Below are 8,051 nucleotides of genomic sequence, written 5' to 3' on the forward strand. Positions count from 1 at the left end.
TCTTTTGGGATGGGGCTGCCCTGGGAGGTGCTGGGCAGGAAGGAGGGGGCTGCTTCGGACAGGGCAGCAGGGAAAGGCAGAGGAGATGCCTGATCCTGGACTGCCCCAAGGCCACACGTGCCCCTAAATATGCCTCCCAGCTGTCAAGTTCTCCCTGTTCCAGGCTTAGACACACCCCATTTCCCAGAATTTATGCAGGAAGGATGTAAAGAACCCAAGTCCCACATGGAACGTGTCCCAGTTCTGATAACTGGGCTTCGGCCTCATTCCCAATACCCCGTCCACATCTTATGCTCTAGTTCTGGGATCTGGGCCCCTGACTTGTTTCCTGGGACCTAGTCTGTCCCAGTCACTTGCCTGGACCCCCAGAGTGTTTCATCTCTTGGGGTCCTAGGGAGGGGGGCGGGGGTGAGGGACCCTGGTTATTGTATTTCAGCCGCTCCCTTCCCCACACTACCCAGACTCCTCTGATATGTTTGGCCTCTAGACTGGACTCTAAGACCAGCATCAGGGTCAGCTACCCCACCCCACCCCTGCAGCACCCGCCCCATCCTTAAGAGGGTCTTGATTAGTCCCCAGCCCTCCCTGCACACACCATCTTAGAGCCACAAAGGCTTCATCCTCCTCCTCTCTCAATACTGTCACTGTTCTTGGTTGGATGCCGTCCTCAGATGATCTCTGTGAAAAGTCAGGGTGCTAGCCAGGAGACAGGGGATCACACCGGCAGGACAGGGCTTTCCAGACTTTTCCAAAGCTTCGCAAACTTCCAACAAGAGTAGATTCACCACATGAGGACCAGGGGGGTAGGTATCCCTGGAAGTGGCACTTTAAAACAGGGAAACTGCCTTTGAAGTCTGCTAAGTTATCTGAAAAATTCATGTGCTTTTTTCATTCTACTCCAGAATGAATCCAGATTTGTTTTAAAATAAAAATATTTTAATTACCACTGAGCAAAATTAAGCTACAGGCAGCTATGCCTTGTTTATCCTCTCTTGCACCAGTTTACTTGCAAACACTCCGTCTCCCTCTGTCCCACTCAGCTGGCAAGGTCCAACCCTGGTGAAATCCTGCTGTCCACCTGCTTCGTGCCAGCACCTGCACAATTGAACGCAGATGTGAAAAAGCACAGATTTTGATGTGTGTTGACTCTCATTTTCTTTTCTATTTATTTATTTATTTTTGATACGGAGTCTTACTCCGTGTCCGAGGCTGGAGTGCAGTGGCGCAATCTTGGCTCACTGCAACTTCCGCCTCCCAGGTTCAAGTGATTCTCCTACCTCAGCCTCCCGAATAGCTGGGACTACAGGCACATGCCACCATGCCCAGCTAATTTTTTTGTATTTTTTTTTTAGTAGAGATAGGGTTTCACCATGTTAGTCAGGCTGGTCTCAAACTCCTGACCTCAAATAATCCACCCGCCTTGGCCTCCTAAAGTGCTGGGATTACAGGTGTGAGCCACCGCGCCCAGCCTGACTCTCATTTTTAGTCCTTGGCCAGAGATCTCCAATCCTGGCCTGCAATCTTAGTACACATTCCTTGTTTGGGGTCTTGTTCTCCAAAGTGACTATATCATATCCCCTCTCTCCTCAAATCTACAGCCCTCCACTCCCAGCCCTGCACACTCAAGGGTGGCCTCACCTCCTAGTTCATTGAGAAAACCATTAGTTCAGTCTTCCCCCATCACCCCACCACCAAGTCTGCCTGCAAACCCGCACTGTACCCAGATTTTCTGGCTTCCCCCAGTTACTCTGAATAAACTGTCGCTGCTCCTATCAGAGGCACTGTGTAATGGATCCCCTTCCACTTTGTCTTCTCAACAACATTTCTCCTGCATTACCAACCTATCCTTATCTACTTTGTCATTTCGATGGGCCTCCAAGCCTGCCCCAGTATCTCCTTTCTTACACAGAATCCCGCCTCGAGCCAATACCTTCTGCAGCTGTCACTCATTCCTTTTCTCCTTTCACTGCAAAACTTCTTGAAAAATCAGGTGTATCAGGGGTTCCCAGGACCACCCTCAGGTTTGATGATTCACTGGAAGGACTCACAGAACTCAGAAAAGCCGCTAAACTCATGGTTATGGTTTATTACATTGAAAGGATATAGATGCCAATTAGCCAAGGAGAAAGGCATATAGGGTGGAATCCAGGACAGACCAGGAGCAGAATTCCAGTTGTTCTGTCCCAAAGTCCTACGGACAGCACTTCATTCTCTCAGCAATGATGTATGACACATGCATGAGACTTGTCCATCAGGGAAGCTCGCCCCAGTCTTGGTGTCCAGGGTCTATACTGGGGGATGATTATGTAATGGAGGACCCATATGACTAATCTTAACTACTCAGTCTAAGGACCCCTCTCCAGAGGTCAGACTGATACAGTGTGACTAAGGGCATTTGCCATAAAATACTTTGTCAGCATAAATTATCTGGCATGGCCCAAGGTAAACAAAGATAGTCTCATCAGGCAGGACCTTCCAAGGGTTTGGAAGTTGCCTGCTGGGGAGCTGCTCCAGGCCCAATCCTTTCTTTGGAATGTGCAGGGTTCGATCAGCCCAAGCCTGCTGAGTTAACCCTTTGCTAGACAGTGGGTCTACAGTTTTTTGGGAGTTTTGGGGTTTTTTGTTTTTGTTTTTTAGAGTCTCGCTTTGTCACCCAGGCTGGAGTACAGTGGCACCATCTCGGCTCACTGCAACCTCTGCCTCCCGGGTTCAAGTGATTCTCCTGCCTCAGTCTCCAGAGTAGCTGGGATTACAGGCACTTGCCACCACACCTGGCTAATTTTTATATTTTTAGTAGAGACGGAGTTTCGCCATGTTGGCCTGGCTGGTCTCAAACCCCTGAGCTCAAAATAATCCTCCTGCCTTGGCCTCCCAAAGTGCTGGGATTACAGGCGTGAGCCACCACAGCCAGCTAGGTCTACAGTTGTTATGCCACTTCATCCCACCTTCATTCACACCTTGTCCAGTTCCCATGAGGCTGCTGTTCCCCCGACACTCCCACTCCACCAAAGTCTCACCTGTCCAGGCCAACAATAACGTCCATGTTGCAAAATCCAATGGCCAGGCCTCTGCCATTGTCTTAGCCACATTCTCAGCTGCATCAAACACACTCCTTCCTTCTTGAAAAATTTATCCTCTTGCCTTCCAAAACACATCCTGTCCTGGTTTGTCTTTCATCTCAGTGGTTCTCAAATTGTAGCCTGCATTACAATAGCCTGGAGCGAGTTAAAGCACTGGTCGCTGACCGCTGGGCCCCACCCTGGAGGTTCTGAGGCAGTAGATCTGGGGCGGGGGGCCAACAGCCTGCCTCTCTAACAAGTGCCAGATGATGCTATGGCTGCTGGTCCCGGGACCGAACTTTGAGAACCACTGCTCTATTTCACTGGCCATTCCTTCTCAGGCTCCTTCTGATACCTCCTCATCTCCCTGGTCCCTAAATGCTGCAGTACCCCAGGGCGCAGTTCTGGGTCTCTTTATGCTTTCTACCTAGATGCTTTCCCTAGGAAATCTCATCCAGGCCCATGGTTTTGACTCCCTCCAAGATTTTTTTCCCTGAACTCCACATTTGCATATGCAGGTTGCCCGATAGGAGTCTCAAAATGCATGTATCCAAAACTAAGTACTTCATCTTCCTCTCCCTGCCCCACTCGCCCCCTTCCCAATAAATAGGCTCAAATAAATAGGCTCAATTCCGGTTGCTCATTGACTTCTCTTTTTCTCTTGCCCATCTATTCAATCCATTGCCCATTGACTCAACCACTAACCCATATCTCAACCCACGTCCACTCCTCTCCACTTTGCTACCACTCTGTTCCAAGCCACCATTGTCTCCTAAAAATGCAGTTTCCTCTCTTAAAATCCATTCTCTGGCCGGGTGCAGTAGTAACTCACCTCTGTAATCCCAACACTCCATCTCAAAAAAAAATAAAGGAAGGCATCCAAGGAAGGCATTGGAGAGATATCAAGACAAGCCAGAGTTGAGGGACAAAGATCCCAGGGAGAAGAGAAGTTCAGAGAGGTGAGCCTGGATTCTGGGGCAGCAGCCTTCCTCTTATGGCCCCTATCCACTAACAACAAATGGCTAAGTTGAGCAGTCAGTTAATATCTTCAAGAAATTACATGACAATGAGAACTACAGCTTCCAGGTAAAAACTGAAGTTTAGGATGAGGAGCTCTGGTAAATGACCCAGGCTTTTAGTGGGTTATACACTCAAGTAGGGAAATAGTACAGCCCTCCCACACACAGAATGGCAGTTTCCAAGCATCCCATTCATTGATTGAATTAAGGTGTCTGCCTCTTCACCAGCAGCTTGCCAGAAGCCAAGTAAATTCTCTGGAGGAAGAGAACAACGCCATCCAAACTCTCACATTATATTTTTGTTACACAAAGTTTGGCATTCAATAAAAAAAAATTACCAGACATATCTGGAAATGAAACTGAATGACTGAAAATCCAGACAGAGGGGGAAAAATTTTTTTAAGGTCACTAGACCTACACATGTGATAAAATTGCCTACAATTAAATCTCTCTCTCTCTCTCTCACACACACACACAAATACACACACATACACAACACATACACATGCACACACACACATTACACACATGTATATACACATACACACATGCACATACCCACATGCACATACATACACAAACATATATGCACATACACATACACGCACATGCACACACATACACACAAACACACATGCACACACATGCACACACATACACACACCTATACCTACACACACACATTACACACACAAATATACACACACACAAACACACACACGACTACAAGTAAAACTAGGAAAACCTAAATAAGACAGTATCAGTGTTAACATCCCAGTTGTGATGTTGTACTCTACTCTCGTAGGATGTTACCATTAAAGGAAGCTGGGTAAAGGGTACATGGGCTCTCTCTATGTCATTCTTAAAACTGAGTGAGTCTACAATTATTTTGAAATAAAATATTTAATTTAAAACAGACCATGATGGGCCTGTTATCCAGATAGTGGTGTTATAAGACATAGACTTGAAAATAATTATCATTAATATATTCAGGGCTTTTTTTTTTTTTTTTTTGAGACAGTGTCTCACTCTTCCCCCAAGGCCGGAGTGGCTCCATCTCAGCTCACTGCAACCTCCACCTCCCAGGCTCAAGGGATCCTCCCACTTCAGCCACCTGAGTAGCTGGGACTACAGGCGTGCACCACTGCACCTGGCTAATTTTTGTATTTTTTGTAGAGATGGAGTTTCACCATGTTGCTCAGCTGGTCTTGAACTTCTGGGCTCAAGCAATCCTCCTGCCTTGGCCTCCGAAAGTGCTGGGATTACAGGGACGCCTACTCAGGACTTTAGATGACAAATGGGAGAATTTCAACAGAGGATTGTAAATTGTAAAAAAGAATCAAATGGAAATAATAGAATTGAAAAATACATTAAATGAACTTGTGAACTCAATAAACAGATTTAACAGCAGATCAGATACAGCTGAAGTGAAGTCTATTAGAAAGACCGAAAGAAATTACCCAGAATAAAGACTGAGAGAAAAGAATGAAAAGTGCAGAAAAGGGTAGAAGATTAATATGGGACATAGTGAGAAGGTCTAACATGTAAGGAGACCCAGAAGAAGTAAACAGCACAATTAGGGTGGAAATAATGGTTTTTTTGTTTTGTTTTGGTGTTGTGTGTTTTTGTTTTTGTTTTTTTTGTTTTGAGACAGAGTCTCGCTCTGTCACTCACGCTGGAGTGTAGTGGCGTGATCTCAGCTCACTGCAACCTCTGCCATCCAGGTTCAAGCTATTCTCCTGCCTCAGCCTCCCAAGTAGCTGAGATTACAGGCACCTGCCATCATGCCTGGCTAATTTTTGTATTTTTAGTAGAGATGGGGTTTCACCATATTGGTCAGGCTGGTCTTGAACTCCTGACCTCATGATCTACCCACCTCGGCCTCCCAAGGTGTTGGGATTACAGGTGTGAGCCACCACACCTGGTCAAAATAATGTTCTAATAGAGATCATCTGAGAATTTTCCCAAAGCTGTTGAAAGACATTAAGCCACAAATTCAAGAATCTCAGGGAACCCTAAGCATGAAAAGAAAACCACAACTAAGCCCCTAACAGTGAAACAGTTGTAAATAGTGAAACATTTGTAAATCAAATGCAAAGAGAAAAATCTTAAGAGTATCCAAAGGAAAAAGATGCATTACCTTTCAAGGAGCAGTAGCAAGACTGACAGCTAACTTTTCAAAGAAGGAATGGAGAAAGGAAGACAATAAACCGATATCTGCAAAGTGCAGAAAGGAAATTACTGGAATTCTAGAGTCAGTAAAAACATCCTTCAGAAATGGAGATGAAATAATGATGTTTTCAGACAAAGAAAAACCTAAGAGGACTCATCACTAATGATTTTTGTCATCAACAGAATTTCACTAAAGGAAGTGCTTTAGGGAGCGGGAAAATGATCCCTGAAGGAAGCATGGAGATTCCAGTGAAGAACAACAGAAAGGATACGTATGTGGATAAATTTTACTTAGTAATCGTTGAAAATAAGAGCAATTACATCTTGTGAGTTTTACAATTCATGACAACAATAAAAACAAAAATTGGGAAGAGGTGAATGCAATTAAAATATTCTAATGTCCCTACATTGTCCTGGAAGTAGCAAAAGTACTAATTTTATATTAAACTCTAATATGTCCAGGATCAACGTTATATTTTCCTACAGTAATCACTAAAAGGATTGGAAAAGAATATGTAACTAAAAAGCTACTACAAGAATAGTAAAAATAATTCAAAAAAGGCCCAAAAAGGGGAGAAAAAGGGGACTCCCAAAGGAGAGGACAAATAGAAAATAAATAGTAAGTGGGCTGATTTAAACAATTTTAATGTAAATTAGTAATTGCCCTAAATATAAAAAGATACGTATTCCAATAGTGTCAATCTGGGTTAAAAAAAACTACATAGAAAGATTGAAATTAAAAAGATAGAAAATATATAGCATGCAAACATTACTTCAAAGAAAGTTGGTATAGTTATATTAAAGTAGACTTTAGGGCAAGAAGCATTGCTAAAAATAAAAGGGACATTTCATGATGGTAAAGAATCAATCTCTTAGGACAGTATGACAGTTTTAAATTTGTATGCACATATTAACATAGCTTTGTAACATATAAAGTAAAAATTGGCAGAACCAAGGCTGGGCGCGGTGGCTCATGCCTGTAATCCCAGAACTTTGGAGTCAAGGCAGATGAATCACTCAAGGTCAGGAGTTCGAGACCAGCCTGACTATCATGGCAAAACCCTGTCTCTACTAAAAACACAAAAATTAGCCGGGCATTGTGGCAGGTGCCTGTAATCCCAGCTACTTGGGATGCTGAGACGTGGGAGTCGCTTGACCCTGGGAGGCAGAGGTTGCAATGAGCCAAAATCATGCCACTGCACTCCAGCCTGGGCTGGACAGAGTGAGACTCAGTTTCAAACAAAACAAAACAAAACAAAAAAATTGGCAGAACCAAAAGGAAAATTTAACAAGTGCAAAACAAGAGTTGACTAATGGAATATTTTAATACACTTCTCTCAGTAACTTACAGAACAAGCAGATAAAAATTTTACATCTGGCTGGGCACGGTGGCTCATGTTTCTAATCCCAGCTACTCGGGAGGCTGAGGCAGGAGAATCACTTGAACCTAGGAGGCGGGCCTGCAGCGAGCAGAGATCGCACCACTGCACTCCAGCCTGGGCAACAGAGTAAGACTCTCTCTCAAAAAAAAATTAGGCCGGGCGCGGTGGCTTAAGCCTGTAATCTCAGCACTTTGGGAGGCCGAGACGGGCGGATCACGAGGTCAGGAGATCGAGACCATCCTGGCTAACACGGTGAAACCCCGCCTCTGCTAAAAAAAAAAATACAAAAAACTAGCCGGGCGAGGTGGCGGGCGCCTGTAGTCCCAGCTACTCGGGAGGCTGAGGCAGGAGAATGGCGTAAACCCGGGAGGCGGAGCTTGCAGTGAGCTGAGATCCGGCCACTGCACTCCAGCCTGGAC

Source organism: Theropithecus gelada, chromosome 10 (genome assembly GCF_003255815.1).
Source record: "Theropithecus gelada isolate Dixy chromosome 10, Tgel_1.0, whole genome shotgun sequence".
Taxonomy (NCBI): domain Eukaryota; kingdom Metazoa; phylum Chordata; class Mammalia; order Primates; family Cercopithecidae; genus Theropithecus; species Theropithecus gelada.